Source organism: Empidonax traillii, unplaced genomic scaffold, assembly GCF_003031625.1.
Source record: "Empidonax traillii isolate 1590-97213 ecotype Southwest subspecies unplaced genomic scaffold, ASM303162v1 scaffold342:size1861417, whole genome shotgun sequence".
Classification (NCBI taxonomy): Eukaryota; Metazoa; Chordata; class Aves; order Passeriformes; family Tyrannidae; genus Empidonax; species Empidonax traillii.
Window position 1 is genome coordinate 987688 of NW_020955535.1, and position 23804 is coordinate 1011491.

Sequence of the window (23804 nt, forward strand, 5' to 3'; positions counted from 1 at the left end):
CATAAGGGCCTCCTGCCATGCCATGGGAAAAGCTCACCATTCCAAAATCCTGGGCAAACTTCTGCCCTCTCTCAGTGCTTCCAGGACACAGCTAAAAAGCACAGTTAGGACACTCCCACACCCATCCTCAAATTAAAAAGAATAATCTCGCTGTGATTCACTAGACCAACTCTTCAAGTCCCAAATATAAACCCAGAAAAGGTTTCATCAAACATCCTCGTTCTAGAAGCTGCAGAGAAGAAAAACCCACAACAATCCTTATCTTGCCACAAGCCTGACCTAAACACCAAGTACCCATTTTTCCAATAAGTACTTGCCTGCCTGACAACCACTCTCAGCACTCAAAATAATGCCAAAGATGCCTTCCTTCAGAGAAAACTTGTTTAGAAGTTTTCTTCTAAAAGAAAACACATTTAGAGTTCGCTTCACTGTTTCTTGAAAACATGGGGTTTTTTTTCTTTCAAAAAAGCTGCTCTGAAGTTCTTGTGAAAAGACTACAACATCTCAGTTCTCAAGCTTTTAAATGAAATTGCCACTTGATTCCAACAGTAAGAAGTAACTACCTCAGAGCAGGGATTACACCTCAGCAGGAAGAAATAAAAGGACACACAAAGATACACGAGCAAAAATCACCCAGGCAGAGGGCAAGGACAAAAGGCAGCAGGTCTGACAGTGAACATCCAACGCCTCGATCAACCAGCACTTAAATCAGGATTCCAGAATTCACACGACACACAGATGGATAAATTCCATCTGCCAGGGAACAGGAGGCATCCTCACTCTGAGCTCTGCCTCACAACTTGAGCCCACGGCACAAATGCATTCATGAAGTTCAACGCTTGGTTAAAGACCAAACGTAACAAACAATAAACAAAAACAATGCTATTTTTAAATAATCAGGTCAGTGGGTTTTGGTTTGTTTGTTTGTTTGTTTTTGGTGTGGTTTATTGTCAGTTCTTTTAGTTTTTGGTTTAGGGGGTTTTGTTTTTAATTTTTAAACACCACTGATAGGAGAGACAAGGCCCAATAAACCAGGAGGTATTTCCAGCTCTGACCCAGGTCCCCTGTGACCCCAGCCGGGTGAACACGTGTCACCTTCCCTACTGCCACCTGAGGAGATTCCTGCCACCCAGAAACTCCTCTGTCCTCCTTTCCCTGCACATTGTCCCTGTGAATCACCACTAATACTATTTGTGGCTGCTCCTAATCTGTTCCCCTGACAGGTGCACCACACGTTGTGCTGAGTAGCTTTAAGCACTATCTCACACATATTTAACAACTGCCTATAAATACACCTCAGTTACCTCCTCCCCTTGTCAAAATACACTATTTGAGTGAAAAAAAAAACCCATACCTTAACAGGTTTTGTTTCAACCTCAGATCCCCACACGACTAAGTACCACGACAGTGCCAATAAGAACCGATATTCTGATTATATAAAGCATGACTGTATCACAAGCAAGCCCTTAAAAGCTGCCTGCTGTCACATCAAGACATAAGTGAAAGAAGAGAACTTACCTGCTGGCAAGGGAAGTCTTGAAATATCTGTAACAATAAAGAAATACATTTAGAAACAGAAGGAAAAAAAATAGCTCTCCAATTGCATTGGCCTAATAAATTTTCTGCAGGGCTGTACTTGTTTAATAAAGCACATTATCTGAGGCAATTTGCTGGCTGCCAGGGATGCCACAAGCAAATCAAAAGCATTTTCCTTGTCTCACCCCGTTCATTAACAAGATTACTCTTTGCTCACCTAACTGAAGGACAAAGATTACACTGCGAGGCAATGAGTGTAATTACTGCAGCAGAATACAGGTCACTATGCACAAATTAGGAGTTACACACAGAATTCTCCATCACCTGCAGAGTTACTGAGCTCAGAGTGTCAAAGATAAACTTTCTGTAGTAAATTCCAAGGCTTCCTTGAGCTGCAAACAGTGACCAGTCTCAGAGTTCTAAATGGATCATATTAAAAATTATACACTAAAAAAAAAAAAAATGGAAATTAAGTTTTCCCAAATAGTTAATTATATTAACTATAACTCATTATATTCTTTCTGCCTGCTTATCATACATGTGCTTGTCATTTCAGTAGCTGAGGGAGTCATTTCAGTAGTTGAGGTGCCCACCAGAGCTCAGAACAGAAACCAGAACCCACAAAGAACTAGAAGACAAGAATTCTTCGAGTCTGTAAGGACAAGGACTGGCACACACATCAAGGGGTTAATGAAAATTGAATAAATACAAGTTGGAGGGGGGGATGAGAAAGGGGAACCAGTAAAACAAATGAGAAAAAAACCTGAACTGAACCCAAGAAAAAGGTCTATACAGTTATTTAAAGGAAGTAGCAATGCTGAGTAATAAATTGTCATACTGGGTACAAAATCCACATGGAAAATGAACTTTAACTGTAGGTGTAGCAAGTGAAACAGGTGCAGTCCTACTCTGAGGAGATGGGAAAGAGCAACACAGGAAGCTGAAACACTCAAAGTACAAAATGAAAATGGGATGGGACACCACAAAAAATCCCCAGAGAAAACACTGCCTGCCTCATTCTGGTAGAACAGGTAGTTTAACAAGACTGTAAGGTACATTTCAGAGACGCTCATCATCTGCTGGGGAACAAAACATGTTACATTTCTTACATTTTCACATGCAAGAAATGCCTCGAGACAGGAAAAACCAGGCCAAGGAGACACAGGAACTGTGGGGAGCAAAAAACTCATGTCACCTCCTGCCCCAGCTCCTGCACAGACCAGATCAGCACGTGTGGAATGGAGATTTCTTCCATCAGAAAGAAGTGTTGCAGCGACAGTTAATTTGGAAAGTCACGTGAAGATAAGTGTTGCATCCTTTTGTCTGTTTACATATCTTTAATAGTCTCCATGTACGTTTTTTTTTTTTGGTAAAGTCACAAAAAAATCCCTGCTTGTCACTAGGCTACACAGTATCCACAACTGCAGCCACGTGAGTAAAACATCTAAAGCTACGGATTAAAAACACCATATTTGATTTTCATTGTTCTACAGTGATGGGAACTAATCCCTGAGTCCCATTAAAATTAACAAACATCAAGAAATTTAAGTAACTACAAAAACTTACAAACTGCATGAAAATCTTCTTCTAATTCCTACCGTATTGGGAGTGTTTTATCACAGCATTTATTACCCAAAGCAGACTATTTGGTTACGTGTGCCCACACAACACATTTCAATAAAATAACAGTAAACACAACCACCAGAAAAGTGTATTATCATATATACACAGAGAGGCAGAGACACACCCATTGCCATCTCAGGATTTGAACACTCTGCAGCCAAGGCACACACATATTTTTAACTGAAGAAAGACCTGATCATATTCCAGGGTTTGTCCCCAACACCTGAGCTGCCGTTTCCGCCGTGATCCGTCCCTGCCAGCACTCACACAGATCCTGTCACTGCACCAGGGCCCTCCCGAGTGAGGCACCCACACCACCAGCACCGTGGCTGTGTTGAAGTCAAACGCTGCACAGATTTGTTACTTCCACGTTCCACTGCAAATGAGTCCCATCAGTGCATTAAGGGAAGAGATGCTGCACCCCTGGGACAACTACACTGAACAAGCTTCCTGCAACTGCACCTTCTCCTGTTACAATTTAGTTTTAAGAGACTGTTTCCTACGATTAATTGACACACATTAGATTTCAAAACAAGTCAGACAGAAGACACTGAAGCCTGAAGGTCACATCAATCTACTCACAATTGCATAAATGCACTTAGCAAGTTACTTGTATCGTATTTTTCAATGATTTCCATTAAGCACAAGGCTGATGTATCTTAACTCTGGCAAACACCAGCCCCTGCAGAAATCTCAACTCATAACAGCATGAATGAAATAACCACTGCCACGATTCCAAATATAAAAGTAACAATTCCACTCCTTTGTGTATCCAGACACCACAACAGTCAGTGAAATGCTCATTAGCTCCCATGTGTTCCCATCAGCTGCTGAGTCACTTCAGGAACCTCCTCACCCTGGGGTTCACCCCATCTCCCCACCTCACTCTCATCTTTCCTGGCTTGAAACTTCCCAGCTTTAGTCTCCAAATATGGTTTTTCGTTTAACATCTAACACTGAAAAAAGATGAGTGGATTCTGGCAGCACTTAAAAAGCTCCCTTCACTGAGAGGTAAACCGAGAACAGGGATGTAGGGAGCTACTCATGTCAGATTGCATTTACAAACTTGCTTTCTTTACTGTGCAGAACTCCCCCCTTTTTGAAGCCCATGATAGCAATTCGATCTCTAGAGACCAGAAATTCGACCAATGCCATGACTTGAAGAGAAAAAACCAAAAGTTTGGGTCCTAATCTGGTTTGCAACTAAAAGAAAAGCTGGAGAGCATTTTGGGGAGCTCTCCTCTTAAAAGGATTCCCTCCTGTGATGGGAGGCCTGGACTGCCTTTCCTCCCACAGCTCAGTTCCTGAACGCTGGCAGTGCTGTCACACAAACCACGTTCACAGCAGCTGCCCAGCATGAACCAATCCCACATTTCTCTCTGCTCCAAACGCGGTTCTTCAAAGTGAAATCTAAAATGAATCAAGTTTTCATGTGCTCCTGGCTCCTACTGATCCTTCCACGGGATCACTCGTGTTCTGCACTGATGTTCTTCCATATCTCACCCTGCTGCCTCATAGGGAGCAAACTGCCAGTCTGAACAGGCAGAGAGAAAAATTACTTTCACACCATATTCTTTATCATTTTCAGACTTTTACATGGTTTGTAAAGGTTAACCAGTTCTCAGGGAAAACTGATTTAATCCCACATAGACACTGGGGGGATGGAGCAGATGGCCTCAAGAGCTCCTTTCCACCCAAGGTTTCTGTAATACCGTACACAGATGACTATAACAGAGCAGGACATAAGCTGAAATGACATTAGAGGTGCTACAAAGTAAGAAAGTTCCTCAGCCAAAGAAAACTTGGCAAGTAAACCAATTATGTACATGAATTCACTGAGGAACAAAAAAGGACAGTACTTTAAAGAAAGAATACTACTGTTACTTCTGTATTCACTGGGATGGTTTTGGGCAGTACAATCCTCAAATGGGTTTTGTGGATCCCAGCACCAACAATTTTTATTTCTGTGATTAATGGATGCCCTGAGGACCAGCTCCCTCTAACAGCGTATTTGCTCTTACGAAACGATGCATTTCACATTGCAGAGTTTCACCCGATGTTTTCTTAGAAACGGAGCCACAACTTCAAACTCGTCCTTCCAAGAGTAACATCTAATCATCGAAAACAGGAGCATTTTGGGACCTTCCTATTCCTACCTCAAGGTAAAATGAGAATACGGCTCCACTGGACAACTCCAGAGGCTCAGGCTCTCGCCCCATCTGCAGCACTGATCTCCTTCCAGAGCTGTGGTAAGCACAGACCACAGGAAATTTAATCCAGTTCTCCTGTGGCAGGAGCTGGCTGACTCTGCCCTAATGGTATTCCCTTGATATCCATTCAGCTATTCAGTTCACAGTCTCTTTCCAGGGAAAAGTAAAGGCTCACAGCACACGAGGAGCCACAGACCACAGTCTCCAGGGAGCTGAGCAGAACGTGTCATGGACAACAGTCCAACTGATGAGGAATGTCACAGACAACATTAAATGCAGTTTTAGTATTTATCTACCAAAACAATTTAGGAATACGGATGCATTTTCAGCTTTTAGCCTTGGCATGGCTGATGCTGAAGGATGTTCTCTTAGAGGTTGGATCCAACCACCTGGAAGTCTCCTTTCCTAAAATGTCTGACAGGCTAAAAAGGCAGCTGGATGTTCCTCTGGTCTTTAATGAAGTTGAGATCTCATTGTGTGTGTCAAAATATTTTTCTTTTCTTTTAAAAAGTAAATAAGTAAACAGAAAACACAAGTTCACCTCTCAAAAAAAAAAAAAAAAAGCTTTGTAAAATTCCATTTGTTGAGAAGCTCAAGGATTTATCCATGACCATCCAATCTATTGAGCAAAGACCTTGGAGACACAATGAATTAATCCTGACAGCACGCCCATTAAAGGAAAGCTATTAAAAAGTTTTACAATATGATTAAAAGATGGCATAAACCACCGTTTGCATCATTCCACATATGTATTTTTTCCCCCTTCATTACTGGAAGTGCACCTCTTAAATCTGAGCTAAATCTAACCTACTTCTAATTTAGCAATCTGCAGGGCTGAATGTTAACAACCTTTTATTCTATCACTTCACATTAAGGCAATTCTAGGGCAATTTTCAGGAGCGACTCAATAAAACCTCTCTGTACATCAGCCACAGAGAATGAGGTGCAGAAGGGGCTCATTGCAAAGGCCCATTTTTTCCTAAACCTTTGATTATCCTTACAAGTCTTTAAACGCTCAGAGACTATTTCTGCTTCCAGTAGCTCCCCCAATTTGCAAACACCAATACCTGACACAGCCCTCGTACGTCGATCGGAACAGCACTAAAAATACCATTTGCTGACTTAGATGGAGTTTTTGCCCCTATTGACATATTTATTGCATTTGCCTCAGGCACAGCAGCAGCTGAATATCCAGCTTAGCTGCAAATCTTCATCTGTTACCCCGGGGAGAGATGGAATGGGACAATTATAGGAGAGGCACCTCCATCCACCAAACCCGACTGCAATTCTTTTGTGCTCTGGCCAGATCAGGAGAAATTCAGCGTACAAACATCATCTACAGCCCCTGCTTCACAGGAGATCCACGTTGCACAGGAGTCCTTTATTATCTTGGTTTAAATCTTTGCTTCAGCTGTGAGTATCAGCAGTAATGATTTAATGCTCTCATTTCTGTCTGCTGAAAAGGTTAACGAGCAAGCGGGCGAGAATGAACCCTCTGACACCACCCCCCCTCCAGGAAACGTGCACTGCCTGTGTTATGCTTTGGAAAAGTTCTGTTTAACCAGTTATTAAAGGCAAGCTGGTGCCACTGAAACACAAGAGCAACACAAAATTAAGGCAAGGGAAAATGGGAGGACCGACTGAAGTCCTGCACAGAACACCAAGGGCTTTTTCAGATTACATGTTCTGCTGATAAAACAGGTACTAGGCACAACTATAGTGTGATCACCACATCTAACATACCCCAAATAGCTTTAAATATGCAAAAGTATTGTGGTATTACACCAGTACAACAAGCACCAGCATCAGCTAAATCATCCTGTACCTTGGGAACACCTTCAGTTCATACCTGTTTCCTTAATTAGTCAATTTGTTGTCAGTTTATTGTTGCATTTTTCTCACTACCCCAATCTTCTATTCGTACCTGCTTTCCTCTTCCAATTTGAAAACAAAATCAATATTTAGTATCTTAGTTTATAGCACCTACCCCAAAAAAAAAAAATAAAATCATTCAGCAGTTTCAAATCACAATTTCCCCTCTTCTTTTGAAACTCCTCCAAAATCACTCTGCTTATGGTTCTTTAATACCAGTTTTTGAAACTCAAAAAAAAATCCAGACTCTGATTCAGACCCTGAGAGTAATCCACATGTTTTCCTCCATCTCAGCTGAACTCTGCTCTGATGAACTCTGCGTGCACCTGGAAACTTCAAATTCATTTACACCACCTCACTGAGCATGACCACAGTTATCTATCCAGCCACCGGGAGCCAAATTTCAGACCAGGCACCTGAACAGTAGGATATTAAATGAAAAGGTTCTGGTGGAAGCTACATTTAAGGAGGTTAAGAAGAGCAGGAGAAATTACTCAATCATTACTCAGGGAAGGTGGGATCAATCTCATTACACAGTGAGTTACAGAACATGCAGTATCTAAGCAACTCAGAGAAAGAATTTATTCTCAATACCTACATAAGTACTATATACACCTCTTGCCTAGGGGAAGAGAGGTGTGAATAGGGAAGAGGTTAGAGCAGTTCCCCAAGAACTGGTTTTAATCAGCATCACAAAACGGGTGAGTGAAATCCTCAAGTCTGCAGGTGATATTAAGCTCTTCAGGTCAGCAAAAGCCACGTCAATGGGAGAAAAAAAATTCAACAAGTGTCCCACAAAATGAAGCAAGTTGCTGTAAGTCAGCAGAAACACTTCAGCACAGGGCTGTGATGTAATGAAGCCGGGGAAAAAACCCGAGCAATACCTCCTTAACCAAGTAACACTTGCACTTTCTCCAGTTCCAGCTTGCGGGAGGAAGGCTGAGTCACTGTTTTCTCTGAAATCATCAGCTCAAGCTGCAGTAGCTGGCCAAAGGCAATAAAACATTGTGTCTCATTAGGAAGGGTACTGAAAACATGGTACTTAAGCCTATTACTGTGCAAAACAAGAAAGCATCAACATGTTGTGTCCAGTTCTGGTCTCTGCACCAGCAGGAACACAAAGCAGAGGTGGAGGTGTCTGGAGCAGGGCAGCTGAAGTGATCAAGGGATGGAACAGCTGCCAAGTAAAGACAGATTACCAAATTTGGGGCCCCTCAGCTGGGAGGACAGGAGGTTCACAGTGAATACGGCCACAGCTTACAAGTTGGGGGGGGGGGGGGGGGGGAAGGGGAATAGGAAAAAGAAAAAAATAGAAAAAAAAAGAAGAGATAAGGAAAAGCAGATCCATGCAGCTCCACCCTTCAGCACTGGTAGGAAGCATCTGAGAAAACTACCAGAGATCAGCTCCAAAGCAGGGCTTCTCCACTGAGCTTCCTGAAGTTCCTGCAAGAAAAAGGTGTGGGGGGAGGTACCATCAGCCAGTTCAAAGGCAGTGTCTTACTGACAAGGAAAAGACAACAAGGACCAGTCAGGGAGGTTCCAGCTGCCACCTCAGCCACAATGGGGATGCTGAGGAAACACAGGACCAGGTGTGCAAACTCCTGTTGTGTGGACAAACACCTACTACTGCCACCAAGACACGCTGCTGGGCTGGAGATTCAGCTCTTGTACCAGCAATAGTGTGGCCAGCAGGACCAGGGCAGTGACCATCCGGCTGTGCTCGGGCCTGGTGAGCCCACACCTCGAATCCTGGGTTCAGTTTTGGGCCCCTCACAACAAGAAGGACATTGAGGGGCTAGAGCTTGTCCAGAGAAAGGGAAAGGCACTGGGGAAGGGTCTGGAGCACAGCTCTGATGAGGAGCAGCTCAGGGATCTGGGGGGGAACAGCCTGGAGGAAAAGAAGACTCAGGGGGGATCTTATTGTTCTCCACAACTACCTGAAGGAAGGCTGTTGCCAGGTGCAGGTCAGACTCTTTCCCAAGTAATAAACAGCAGGAAAAGGGGAAATGCCCTCAAGTTGCACCAATGGAGGTTTAGATTGGATATTAGGGAAAATTGTTTCATGGAAAGGGTTGTCAAGCCCTGGTAGTGGCAGAGTCACCATCGCTGGAGGGGTTTAAAGGCCGCGTAGATGCGGCACTTGGGGACGTGGTTTAGTGGTGGCCTTGGCAGTGCTGGGTTAGTGGTTGAAACCAACAATCTTAAAGTTGTTTTCCAACTAAAATGATTCCACAAATGTATTCCTAAACTCCCTACCGTGGCTCTGTGAAGATGTGGAACAGTCACGAGCTGAGATATCACCTGTAAGAATGTACCTACTCCATCACAAGTGCTCTTCCAGGAATGCCAACTACAAGACAGGAATGTTCTTATCCTCTAATGGCTCCTTGCAAAAGGAGACATGGCTAACTCTGAACAAGCCCAGGAAACTTTAAAAGCACTTGAGATGTTGAAGGGGGGACACGTGTGTGCTGACAATGGTTCAGATCTATCAGGAATATCTCCAGCACTGTGGCCTGGGATCACACAATCCTGATGGAAATATTGTGACATTTTATGAACATAACAATTCAGGCCCTCGGGCAGGCTTAGGGAAAGCTGCAGAATTGCACCCCCCCCTTTGGTACTACAGTGTGTTTGTTCTTCCAAGTGATGGTTTTAGCGGATGCTTTTCTTTCAAAAAACATTGCCCTGACATTGCCTGCTATGACCGAAACTCCCTCGTGGTTTTCCACCATGGACTTGTGACACAGAACGTGCCACCATGAGTCACCCACGCCTTCAAAAGGTGACAGGATTTTGTCGTTGCTGCACTGAAATACAAATTAGCCCTGCATGTCAGAAAAGCTGGTTTGTGCTCTTAGCTGTGGCAGGAAGTTAGCAAAGAACATGTAGATCTCTCAGAACGTACAATAAAAATATTCCCAAGTACAGAAATGAACACCAAGGACACAACCACGAACAGCAGAGAATGAGGAGAAATTACTTCAGACAAAATATTAAAAAACTCAGAACAGAGCTACACATCCCAGACCACAGTGCAAGAGAAAACTGCTTTCTTGTGTGTTTTTTTTTTTTTAGGGAGGGGTGGGGTTTTGTTCCCTTTTTAAAACCATAACTAGTTAGAAAGATTTACAGTAACAGACTAACAGTGTAACAAAAAAGCCACCCAAGTTTCTTTTTGGAATACTAGAACAGCATTTTGCAAGTTTTGGGTGTTTATTTTAAAGATAAATTCTTAGAAAGTTGGGCGAGTCATTTCCTTTCGTGTTTCACCACTGTAAAATTATGCTGTTTCCATGGTTCTGGCCCACACATGGATTCCATTGTTAACAGCAGATTTTCAGGAGCTAGAATTAAGGTTTTAGGGTTTTCTTATTTGAATTTGCAGGACATTCAAGATGGGTGAAAGAAGGTTGAAAACAATCAATGCAGCCAGCATGGAATGAGGAAAGAAAAAAATTAAGAGCTTTCCAGTAAAGAACACACACAAAGCAGTTTGTCAGAAGTTTACCAGAAGATTATCATCTTTGCACACACATTGTGCTTACCTAAAAAAAAAAAAAAGCCCCCCCTCAACCAACCACAACAACAAAAAAAAAACCCTACCCAAAACCCAACCAACCAAACCCCCTGAGGTTACAAAGGAACATTTTTTCAAGAACCATCTAGACTGAATAAATTATTTGTCAAAGAACAGAGCAGACACAAGGCAAGGACAATTAGCAAGGGGGTAAAACCAAACATTATTTCTATCATTACACAAGCACATGCAATTCTTTATAAGCCAAAAAGACACAGAGCCTACTTCAGGGTGTAAGCAGGAGTTCAGGGACAACAGAAATGAAGACAGGAAATCAGGAAAGGGCAATAGAGTCGTTTTAGAGCAATATATTATGTATTCATCTGAAATGGCAATTATTTTTCTTGCTCTGTTGTACGTTAGCAGAAGTTGTGTCCAGTCCTCTCCTCTCCCCACAAGGCAGATGCAGTAGCAGAAACAGAGAAAAAACTTCTCCCTTGCTTCTCCTCTGCTGTGTCTGTCCCATTTTATAAAGTTTTCCAGATGGAAGAGACAGAGAACATATTAAGGCAGCAAAAAAGACGACAAGGGAGGTAGGGAGGAACCAAGGGCAGAAAAAAAAAACCCGAAACAAACCAGCAAAGAAAAACACACATATACATCAGGACAAAGAAACCCAAAGAGAGATGACTGACAAAACTGGATTATGAAGGGAAAGAAGGGGGTGGTGGGGTAACAAGAGCGCAGACAGAAGACCTGCAGAACACAACACGAGACGGGCTTTCTTCTCCTAATTGGTTCTGTCATGTCGCCGTCGAGACGAGCAAAGGGAACCCGCTCCCCCCCAACACGCCTGTTCTCTGCAGGAACGAGATCAAACAAGAGCCCCAGTTGGCCTGACAGAACATAACACAAGTGCAGCTCCCGTGTTCCCTCTGCTGCCACCTCCAAGCTCGGCCACTGCTCATCCAAAGGGAAAGGGAACGAGGCAAGGGGGTTTGGTTCCTAACGCGGCACCACGTGAAGCCGAGCGGGCGTGATTAATGGATTCTCATCTCCACAAACCTTCTGAAAAATTTCAGCTTGGCATCATTAAGATTCTATCAGCCCCAAACTGCAATTTAAGATAGTCTTTTTCGCCTTAATCTGCTGCTCTATTTAATCAATTTAATGCACAGTAAAAACTTAATTTGACAAAACTGGAAGCATTATTTCTCCCTGCCTCTGGCACGAAGCAGATTAAGACCACCAGAAATACTCGCAGGAAGATTTAAGATTCATTACATGTTGGGTGACAGATAAATATTAGATATGCCATAAAACTCTAAGCCTAAAAGCTGTGGGTTTTAGTTAAGGCTGCAATTACCCCCCAGCAGATAACCCAAGTCACGCTTCCTACACGAGCCACGGCGATGATTTTTCAAGTCAGATCACCTAAAATACTATTTCATACAAGACTGACAAATTCCACAGACACCTAGGAGAAAGAACAAGGACCACAAAGACAACTTTTGACTTACACATATAATACAAATATCCTGTGTAGCCAAAACCAGGGTGGATAAAGGCACGGGTGCAAACAGAACATGCTGTAGGTCCAGGCCCTTGACATTCCACGTGAGATAACGAGCAGCTCACAGCCCTATCCAAAATTTATCAAGGTTCAATTTAAACTCCTTGGATTAGCCACAGAATATGGAGAGATAATGACAGAAAGCAGCTGTACAAGGATGTTTGGAGTCCTGAAGCTCCCAGATAACCCAAGTCACAGGAGGCACATCCACGGCTCAGCCCCGGAGCTGGAGGTTCCCAGAGCGTCCTGGGGCGAGGCTGGAGTTGGTTCTCCGAGAAGCAGCTCTTGTCACCCCGGGGCCAAGGCTGTGGCAATGGCACTACTTTGCACTGTGAAACGAACACTTGTGCCTTCAGGGCTGTCAAACCAATTTTCCTCACAAATAACTAACAAGCCAATTTTAAGGGCAGCGGCGGGGAAAGGAATCCCGACATCGCGCTGCTCGTTACTTCCTCAGCTAAGAATCACCTCAGTCCCTCAGTAACTCTGGCTTGACCCATAAGTATTTAAGTAGAGTATTACAAGTCTATTTACAATGGATTTTAAGTCTATCCTGATTTTATGCCTAGACTGACTTCTTAAAAAAAATATATTTTTCCAATACAAAATGCATCCATTATTAAAAAGTCCTAAATTTCCTACTTCTGCTGCTGATGTTGGGAAACAGGGCTGCTTCACTTGAAAGTACAGCCAAATATTTCAGTAACAGCTTCTTCCATTTATGCAAAGGGATCACACTATGTACACACTTGTACAATTACATCTTACTTCAGCTTGCTTTGTTGATATATAAAATGCAATCCTAATGGTGAATACATACCCTGCCGATGTATAACAATGCCTTATCAGCAAGCCAAGTTAGTTGGAGCATAAAGAAAATCATGATGTAGTCCTTTAAGAATAAACAGAAAAGAGCCACAAATATCCTAATTATATAAGCTTATTTGGTACAGCCCTGTGTAGGTTGGACTCAGTGAACAAATGTTTTCTGGCACAAAGATAAGAATTCAAGACCACAAAGAAGTGTACAGAAGAAATGTGGGTTTTGCCTCAGGAGTGAGTGCTGGGAGGCAACAGAATGTAAATCTTTTATACCACAATATAATCCATAAGAAAGTACAGCAACAGCACTAAGGTAAGAAACACATTGTGAAGCTTTTTAAATTCTTCACTGATATTGTAGTTTATTGTAGTTGCCCCACCATTCCACAGGACTGAAAAAAAAAAAAAACAAAAAAAACACCAGCTCACTTCCTTTGTTATTTCAAACAAGGACAAATTATTTGAGGATTATTCTCCAAAGAGCTTTTCCATTTCAGGGAAGCCCAGTAATAAACCTATCCCGTTTTCTCTGCTCCTGCTCCAAATTGGGACCAAGTCAGATACCACTGAATCCTACAGGAACAAAGAACTGACTTGGTCTCAGTGATGATCTGCAGCTGAACTGACAGTTGTTTCACGCACTTCCAACCTCAGCAACGTGAAGAAGGTGAACGTTTTTTAATTACTCTATGATCTAGTTGTCAATTTATCATGTATGAAGTGTCAAGGACCCTGAGCACACTAAATTATTTCGGATACATTGTAACTCTATCTTCTGTCTCCCATAATATGCAGAATACATATGCAAGGCTGATTAAAAAATTTAAATTAAAATACTGAAAAAACATTGTGTCTTCCCTCTCTAAATTGCTGTTGAAGGTTTCCTAAAACTCACCCTGGAAAAAAAAAAATCATTTGAGTTCAAACTTGAGGTGTAAATGAGAAAGAAAATGGCTTAAGGTTCAAATTAAAAACCTCATTCAAATTTCCAATAATTATAAAAGAGACTCATTTTCAAGCTCTCCAAGATCTAATCAGGTTCAGAGTGGACGTGACCTTAAATTTGCTTGAACAGATTAAAGTCATTCTGGCACAAAATGAGGCAGCTGCTGCACAAGGATTTCAGGAACTTCTGAGCACATCCCTCTTTGCTGATACGCAGAGGGAGATGAAATTAAGAGAACTGCACTGTGTATTTACCCCGGTGTCAGCTCTGGTACAATTCATATTTATTTCGTCATCCTGCAAACTAAGCATTTGTGACAGTACAAAGGAATTTCAGGCCTCATATGCAAACAACGTGTCATGGAATTGCAGTTGGAATAATTTCTAATTGAATTTGTCTGCTGCAGAAGAAGAAATGCACAAGTTCTTAATAACAGGCCACAGAGCTCAGAGCAAACCAGAGGAAGTTCAAAGGACCAAAGAATTATTTTCAGCCTAAATGACAGGGGTGTTAACTCTGCTGCCACATGAATGCAGTTTAACTAAGTCCATTGATCTCCTTTTTCCCCAATCCCTGAACCACAGAGCAGTAACAAAGTCACGAGGGCAGAGGCAAAGTGATGGAGTGTGTCTGTTTACAGCCAAGAGAAAAAGCACAGAAATCCTGTAGAAGAATTTTGGGTAAACTGGGCAACTCTGACCTCTGAACTCCCCACCCCACTGGAACAGATCTCACCGGATCTGTCAGGTGCCCAAAGCACTCCCAGCAAGGCTGGAATCAAAGAATGGTTTAGGTTGGAAGGGACCTTCCAGACCATCTCTTTCCAACCCACCTGCCACAGGCAAGAACATCTTCCACTAGACCAAGTTGTTCAGAGCCCCATCCAGCCTGGCCTTGAACACTTCCAGGGATGGGGCATTCACAGCTTCTCTGGGCAGCCTGTGCCAGGGTTTTACCAACAAAGGAAAGGAATCCTAACAAATTTCTTCCTCATGTCCAGTCTAAATCTACCCTCTTTCAGTTTAAAACCACTGCCCCTTGTCCTGTCACTACAGGCCCTGGTAAAAGATCTCTCTCTGCTCTTAAAGAGCAAACTCACAGTTTTTTTTCCATAGTGCAATTACAGGTCTCCCTGATCAACCTACAGTTAAAAAAAACCAACCAACAACAAAACCCAAAACCCTCTGCAAAAAGTTTTCTGTAGCTGGAGAATTACCTGGAAACCCCTATCTGGTACACTTATCAAGTCCAGAATCCTAAGGCTTTCCCTTCCTCAGGGTTTTTCAAAAACAGGTACTCTGGAAAAGCATTAATTCCTCCTCCTATCCCATTTAGCCACGTGAATCCCCTCTCCTTACTGGATGTGTTTTAAAGCTTTCAGACTTATTCTTACCTCAGCAAATGTGATTATCACCTTTTACAGTGCCAATGAGAACTGAAAGCAATGTCAGTAAAGCAAAACTAAGATGCAAATGAGCAGCACACTGATGTGTTAAATAAATAGCATATCCAAGACCACAGGACCACCTCACTGTTCATACACAATTTTACCTTCTTTAAATATTAAAACACTTAAATACATTAAATACCAAACTTCAACTTGAAACCCAGAAACTTTTCTGAATAGACCAATAAAGCATTATTTACAACAAAGCCATAATGTTCAACAGCACAGCTGTGCTCAGAACACCCCTGAGCAAGGGGAAAGCACCAGCACCAGCACCGTGGCCCCTTTATCCCAACAACACCTGAACACCAGCGCATCTCACGAGACTCACCTGATCCCCTGAGCCCCCAGAGCCACCTCCTTCAGAGTGCTCTGGAGGGTTGAAAGCTCCGAGTGCACCGGGTTTGGGGGACAGCACAGATTGTGGGACATCCAAAGGGGAAAATCACAGAATCATCTAGGTTGGAGAAGACTTCTGCAACTGATGACCTCAGAGGTCTTTTCCAACCTAAATGATTCCATGATCCTACGAGTGCACGCTGCTGTCGACAGCCTGAAATCGGCAGCTCCGCTCAGCTCTGAAGCTTCTGCCTCTGTGCAGTTTGGTAGCAACCAGCTTAGGGTCAAAACAGTGTGGGGGAGAGGATAACAGATGTCAAGCAGCACGAGTCTAATTATTTAGGAAACCGAGGTAACAGCAGACAATACTGTCACGAGTAACACAACCACAGAAAGAGGGAGAGTGGGATGACAGGGGGGACTTGTAGTGGTTTCACCCTGTCTGAGGAGTTTCTGTGCAGGGAAGAAGGATATCACCTGGTCCAAACCACCTCTTACAGAGAACAGACACAAAGTGTGTGTACAGCTACGATCCACCAGCTAAAACTCACCTAGTTCACCTCAGAAAAAGCAACACCAAAAGAGATTTCAGGTTTGCCCCACGTGGACTTGTCTAATGAAGAGATTCTCACAATGCCAATGGGTCTGGCAATTACATAAAGCTCCAAAATTCGAATTTTATTCTAAAATAAAATTGTAAAATTCTACAAATTAGACACTGCTCCAAAAGCCATGAAGTGCAGTTTTGAGGCTGGGCAGGGGGCAGTGACTTTGCCATGACTCAATCCAGGGTCTCTTTCCAAAGCACTCACAGCAAAGTTTTACCCTTTTGAAGCGCCCTACATCCACAACGTCCATTTCTGAAAAGTTCAGCATTTGAAGAAGTTCGTACTGCGAGATTATAAAGTTCCATCTCCTCCATATCTTCCTCAAAGTACAAAAATACCAAGCCAGACTGAAAAATTAAGGACTTCATTTATTCTTCCAGGACTTAAAAGCTCCACAGGAGCTCCACTGTTTCCCTCAGCCTCCATCCCAAACCCTAACACACTCATGTTCTTTCCAAGTGCCCTCTGCCAAACAGAGGTTTTTAAAAGCAAGGTGGGCTTTTAAATTTTACATTATGACCACGACTAGAGAGCTCGTGACCTCCACCCCAACACCCTTTAAAGACAGGTACTTTATTAAAATGAAAGGCCATCAACTCTAACATTTATTAAGAACCAAATGAACACACACCCTAATACTTACAAGTAGCATGAAACATTAAAACCAACTCATATGGCCTCATACAGCAGCCACGAAAAAGTTATTTTTAGGGACAAAATCCTCTCATTCAAGAAAAACACGAGAGATGATGAAATTTATTTAATTCCTGTGTATTAAGTTGTGAGAATAAGCTCCCAGAAACCCAACCTGGGAACATCCAAGGACTGGATTTACAGCCCTGATTACTGGCTAAATACTGACATTTGCGATGAAAGCTCCACAAAAATCGAGGTCTTCTGGGGTTTTTGGGAAACTGAATGACATGGGATGGACATTTCCAATGGTAAGAGAGTGGAATTTCCAAATATTTTACAGGGAAGTAACATTACATTCACATTAGAAAACTTGCCAGCAACAGCTTTTTTTTAAATTTTGTTTTAGCCTTATTTTCCCTTCGCATTTAGAAGCATTTCAAAGAGCAAACTGCACAATAAAACTAATCTTACGTTTGTGGAACAGGTTAAATACGTGAACCACGTGTGTAAAATGCAGTAATTTGCATTTCAGATGCCTTGGTCCCAGAACCTCTGTGTGTTAAAAGTTTGGAGCTGGAGATCAATTAACCACAACTCAGAAGTGCCTTGAGGCTTAAAAACCAGCAATGCACAAATCAATATTTAATTTGCAGTCAGTGCAGGAGCTAAAAATGTATGAGAAGCAATGTACAAATTATATATTATAAACCACAAAAGGAAATAAACACCAGTGTGCACCATCAACAGCCTCAGCAATTATAGCCCATGAATATTTCAATGTAATTTCTTTTAATACCTCCCGATTTTAACAGAAGTTTGGGAACAACCGCCCCGTTTAAGCTACAAATGGTTCACGTGCGTCGTTATTTGCATAATCCAAAAATCCAAAGCCACATTTTTCCTGCATATTTCTCTTTCTATCACAGGGAATAAAGTAGGCTTGGAGATGTTTCCTTGTCCCTGACTGCTTCCCTGCCTCAAATTTCTGCATTCTTCAAAAATTTGAGGTCCGGGGGGCCAATCGAGACATGTCCTTGCTTAAAAAAAAAACATTTTAGGCAATTTTAATGAGATGAAATAACAGCAAAAATATTTGCAGAAATTTATGCACTGCCCACACTTAATGACTGAGAAAAATATCAGTTCTACCACACCAAAAAATGAACCAGTCTTTTGTCCAGTTTCTGTAATTTCCATAATTAGCTCTTATTTCTGAGAGCAAAAGTTCTAAACTGAAGGCCAAGCTTTGGGTCCTTCCTACCAACTGCTTTTCAGACGTCCGCAGGTTCACACTAAATTCTCTCAAAAAATTATTTTTGAAAAAACAGGAAGGAGGAGGTACATACTGAAGCAACAAGTTTAAACTCCAGCTAACTCACCAAAATAACACAGAAATCGTTTTTTCCTGACAAAAATACTTCACAGCTCAGATGCAAATTTAGCTAAAAATATCATCCAGGTGAGGAATTTGCATGAAGTGATTATGTAGAGCCATCCAGCTGAATCCAACCCTCCTTCCCCACCTCAGGGCTTCCACACTTTGCCCTCTAAAAATTCGGGGATACAGAACTTCCAAGAGAAAAGCATTAGATACCAAAAGAACAATTAACTAACTCGGGGCATTTCAGCTGCTTTTTAAATCTGTGATGCTCCCCTGGATATGGCCACCACAAATTTCCTTTGTATGAGGGTATCTTTAGTGGGAGTTTCAGTAAGAAAAGCTAAAGCAGCATCTTCTGACCCATTTCTTACATTGCTTGTGTACAGTTACTGCAGCACTCTCTGCAGGTTCTCCTGATGTCTGGATATTTGAATACAGAGATCACCAGGATATTAAGGAATTTAACTCACTGGTTTCTTTCTGTCTTTCTTGCTCCTTTACAGGGGGTAGAGCTGCATTTACGTTCTGTTTTCAAAGCTAAGTGGTTATTATCAAAAGCAACACCAAAAACTTGAATTCCTTGCATTAGCAGTGGGACTCAGTGATTTTTTTATGTCACTCAAACCCTGGATTTAATATAGAACTCTTAATCTCTCCCTTCAAAAAGCAGAAGAGTAACTGGTGCAAGTTTCACACCACATCTCCCAAAGCAAATCTTCCAGGTAGTTTTGGCTTGGCTTCTCCTCAAACCTTATCAACAGGAAAACTCTGAGCTGAAGCCCAGATTTCACCACCAGCATCAGATGTCCTGTTCTCCACTGACTACTTACATCCAACACAAGGTCTCCTGAGGAAGGGGGCCTCAAACTAAAAATAAAAACCCTCCCAAAAAAAAAAGCCTCCTCGCAGAAAAAAAAAGATGCAGAAGTCACTGTTTTAACAACCACTTTCATGTGGGGTCACACCTGTTTAGGATTTAGCACAGCACAGAAGCACAAGGCTCAGGCTGGATACAAACACATCCTGTGCTTTAAGGATTTTTTTTTAAGGTGTCAAAGTAGAATTAATAACACCACACAAAATGGAGGTGCAAGTTAACATCCTGTTTGCTTGGGGTTTTGTTTTTTTTTTTTTCAAAGCCAAAAATTATGATGCAGAGGCTTCTAAGGTAAATTATTTACCATGTGAAGACTCGATCTTAGATTTCCACATTAAGTGACTTGCAGGAGCCAGCAGACATTAAAGGCAGAGGAATACAACCTGAATTGTTGTGTTTAAAACAACTAGGATACAGTACAGTTCAGACTCCCAAGAATATTACAGCTAGCAAAGACTACAATATGAAAAGACTTCCAGAAACAAGTTACAATACATAAGTATTATACTATCAGAAAAAAAATTCATATAATAACCATTCATTTTGATACTGCTCTTACACAAGTCATTTAGAATAAAGAAACAGGCAGAAGGAATAACACCCTGATTACAGCTGCTCCAACTCCTTTGGACCTTAACACCCTCTTACAGTTCTGCCAAGCTTTTACCATCCTATCCTGAAAGTTCAGCTGAGTGGACTGATCCTGAAAGAGGGAAATGACAACACGACCACCTGCTTACAATACACACAAAAATAACCTGGCATGCCAAACTTGGAGTCCTGTTGACAACCGTGACTTTTTAAGTGCCCTTTTGCTCTGCACAATCTAAATACTATTTTACTAAAATAAGAACTGACCTTTTTTCTAATGGGAATCCCAGTCAGCAATTTAAAGACTGCACCGTGCCCAGCACAGCTGGGAGGGGAGTGTTACAATAAACCTCCCACGTGTTTGTTAAAGGGCACAATTTCAGTGGTACCTGGGACAAATATTAACTTCTGCCAGGTGACCAAGGCTCCCTCGTGGCACAGAGCATTTTATCTCATTTAAAGCACTCATTTTTGGATGCAGTCATAGACTGTTATTGCCTTCTCGTGTCCACTTCATCCTCATTAATAAGGAAGCGCTGCCCAAGCTGCTTTTGTCTGGACTCCTGACAGGGAATTCAAGTTGCCTGTTTTACTGTTTGCCACGGAAAAGAGAGTACTGATCCACAGCTACTGGTCAGGAACAAAAAAATCATATCACTTCTGACAGTCACCTACTCTGTGCCCAAGACAGCAATATGTGTGGGCAGTACATAATGTAATAAACAATAAACCACTATTTTTGCCAGTTCTGGCTACCCTAAATAGATTTGATGAAATTCAAGCCCATGAAAACACAGCATTTTTATTTCGAAAACTCGGTGGTTTCAGAAGAAACTGGCACCTACAGAATTATGATGCATTAGGAAGACTTATGCAATTCAAGGAACACAGAATAACCAAACCAAATTATCTACAAGCATCCAGGCATAAAGGGGAGTCAGGCTGACTGGAAGGGTTGTACACTGGGTGTTCACATATCCCTGCTGTGTCTTACAAACACATGAGAAGGAAAGGTGACAAATCAGAGGCTTCCAACACCATCCCGTGGGTTTTTTTCCCACCAGCTTTACAACTAGGCAAGAATAACCAATCCTGCATAAATAAAGTGAGATTTACTAGCAAGGCAGTAACACCACAGAAAATCTTCAGGGTTTAAGTGAATCAAAAGTGAACAAGAACTATTGAGACTACCGAGAGAAGGGGCAAAATACATTGAAAAGTAATATTATTATTCTGGGACTTGTGAACAAGGTGTGCCAAACTTAAGGGAGACAAGTAATGCTTCCACTTCATCCAGTGCTGATAAGGCTAAGCTGAAATATCAAGTTCCATTTTGAGCACAGCACGGCATTTACAAGCCCCGAGTTTCCTGAGGAGTGGAATTCCCTGCCTCCCAGGCACTGCTAATCCAAACACGTTTCAGGAAGTGAACTCCAGCCCGCTTCCCTTCGGAGGAAGTTCCCCGTGAGCGTCTGCCAGGAACCAACCCAGATCCTTCCCTCACCACAGCACACACAAACCAACCTTGGCAGCCCCTGGGTTGTCACTTGCTGCTCCTGCTGCCCACCAAGCTGGACAGTATTTTTTTTTTTCCCCACCAGATTTTATGACCTTATTTATATTTTTTTTTTCAACAGATTGTATGTCTTATGAACATTTGTATCCACTAATGTTCTTTTTCTTGTGAGGATACTCCACACCCTGCCCCACAACTACAGCTCAAGATGCCAGACCAGTAGCAAACACCATCCCAAAGGATGTCAGGAAGCCTGGAAAGCCAAATTCGGTTTTAAAGGTAAGAGATTTGAATTTTTGAACCTCGCTTTGAATTAAATAACAGCCAGTACAGACCTCAGTCATTCAAAGGACAATTATACATTACCAGAGAGCAAGTGAAGTGCTCTGAAAGAAGCAGCGCTACAAACTTTACTGCAAATAATAAATAAAATACCATTATTTGCATCTGCCATTTAAACAGCCTGGAAGGATCAGCAGCAGCATCAGCACTGCATGGCCACCCCTGGCATCATCAGCACGTGCTGCTCCAGGCCCCTCCAAGGCACACTGCAAAGCAGCACTATTTACAGAGTCAGACTTTGTTTTGTGCTTTATATTTGCCTATCCACACATACCAGAAGGATTAACAACCAAAACAAATAACTTGTTTGATGTACAGAAGATCTTTGGCACCTCCGGAGGGAAAACTAAAGCTCTTCTTCATTCTATCTCGATAACATATTCCAAGATAATTCCGACAGGCTGAGGTTTTATTGAACTCCACTGAGGGATGGGACATAAATTAGAGGGAATAAATATCACAAGCACTGAAATTTATTTCCCCCAGCCCACTTTCTTCTCTCTAAGAGACAACAGTTGCTCTGGGGACAGGCTGGGGAGTATCAACTACGCCAAGTAAAGGCTGAGGCAGAGCTCAGAAAGGCACTGGGCACCACATGGAGTGGTTTGTGTTTCTTACATCCAAGTTTATTGCTTTTAAAACCCTGTCAGCACAGACAGAGCACAGAGCCCTTCCCAGGAAGGGCCCAGCCAGAGAGAAGAATGTGTTCTGTACCCAACTCACACACGTGGAAGCCCAGCCTGCCTGGAAGCAGCTGATCATAACTTTGGTGGCAAAGTAAATCTTTCTGCCACGGGCCAGAAGTCCAGAATAACAAACCAAGCCAGCAACCCCAGCAAAATTCCACTTCCAGAAGCCAGGAGGAGCTATAAGCATGCAGGTGTTACTGGCAAGGAACAACATCCATTAATTAGTTTTACACTTGAGAACAGACTGGTTGTTCTTTACAGTCTTAAGCACCAACTGAAGTCTTTTTAAACAAATTTAGTATCAAGGAGGAAAAAGCCCCAAATGCATTAAAATGAAATTACATGTCTAACATCCAAAATACACAAAACCCCACAGGGATGTGTTTCTAGCCATAAGAGATAAAAAGGAACATTAATTTCTCCATCTGTCATACTGTATTTAAGCAAGTGTTACACTGGATGCAACAAGGTTTCTCATCAACTACTAGTTTAATTCCAACTGAAGTAGAACCATGCAGATGGAAAGCACCTGAAGTCACTTGCAATAGAGATACAACCCAGAGAACGCCTTCAGGAAGCTGCATCTTAGGTGGAAGTGCTGGCACCACCTACTGTCAATGGCTGACCAGTATCTTTGAAATCACACAATAAGTACATGAAAAATGACAAGTACTTGTATCTACAGAATGCCTGCACCAATTCCATGCTCAAACACTGGCCTGAGGAGTAAGTCAGAACTGTAAAGCTAAACAGAACTGCTGTTCATTGTCCCTTCCTATTGATAGGTGTCTTCTGCACACACTAATTACAAATCATGGAATCATTATGGTTGGAAAAAACCTATAAGACCATTGAGTCCAACCATCATCAACCCAGCACTGCCAAGGTAACCACTAAACCATGTCCTCAATCTGCATGCCTGTTAAATATTTCCAGGGATAGCAACTCCCCCACTGACCTGGGCAGCCCATTCCAATGCTTAACCATCCTTTTGGCGAAGAAACTGTTCTTCATATCCAACCTAAACCTCCCCTGGTGCAACTTGAGGCCATTTGCTCTTCTCCTGGCTGGCACTTGTTACCTGGGAGACTGACTCCAACCTGGCTACAACCTCCTTTCAAGGAGCTGTAGAGACTAAGAAAGTCTCCCCTTCCTCCAGGCTGAGCCCCCCCAGATCCCTCAGCTGCTTCTCATCAGACTTGTGCTCCAGACCCTTCCCCAGCTCTGTTCCCTTCTCTGGACACGCTCCAGCCCCTCAAAGTCTTTCTTGTCC

The 23804-nt window shown here is 42.4% G+C and overlaps 1 protein-coding gene across 1 annotated transcript in view; it reads right to left on the reverse strand.

Annotated features, from left to right (window-relative positions):
* PTK2 (protein tyrosine kinase 2) overlaps positions 1–23804 on the reverse strand; it is a 188318-nt gene that overhangs the window by 145953 nt on the left and 18561 nt on the right. The window contains exon 3 of the mRNA XM_027892225.1: positions 1519–1545. The gene's annotated coding sequence lies outside the window, so the exon portion shown is untranslated. The remainder of the gene's footprint in view (positions 1–1518; positions 1546–23804) is intronic.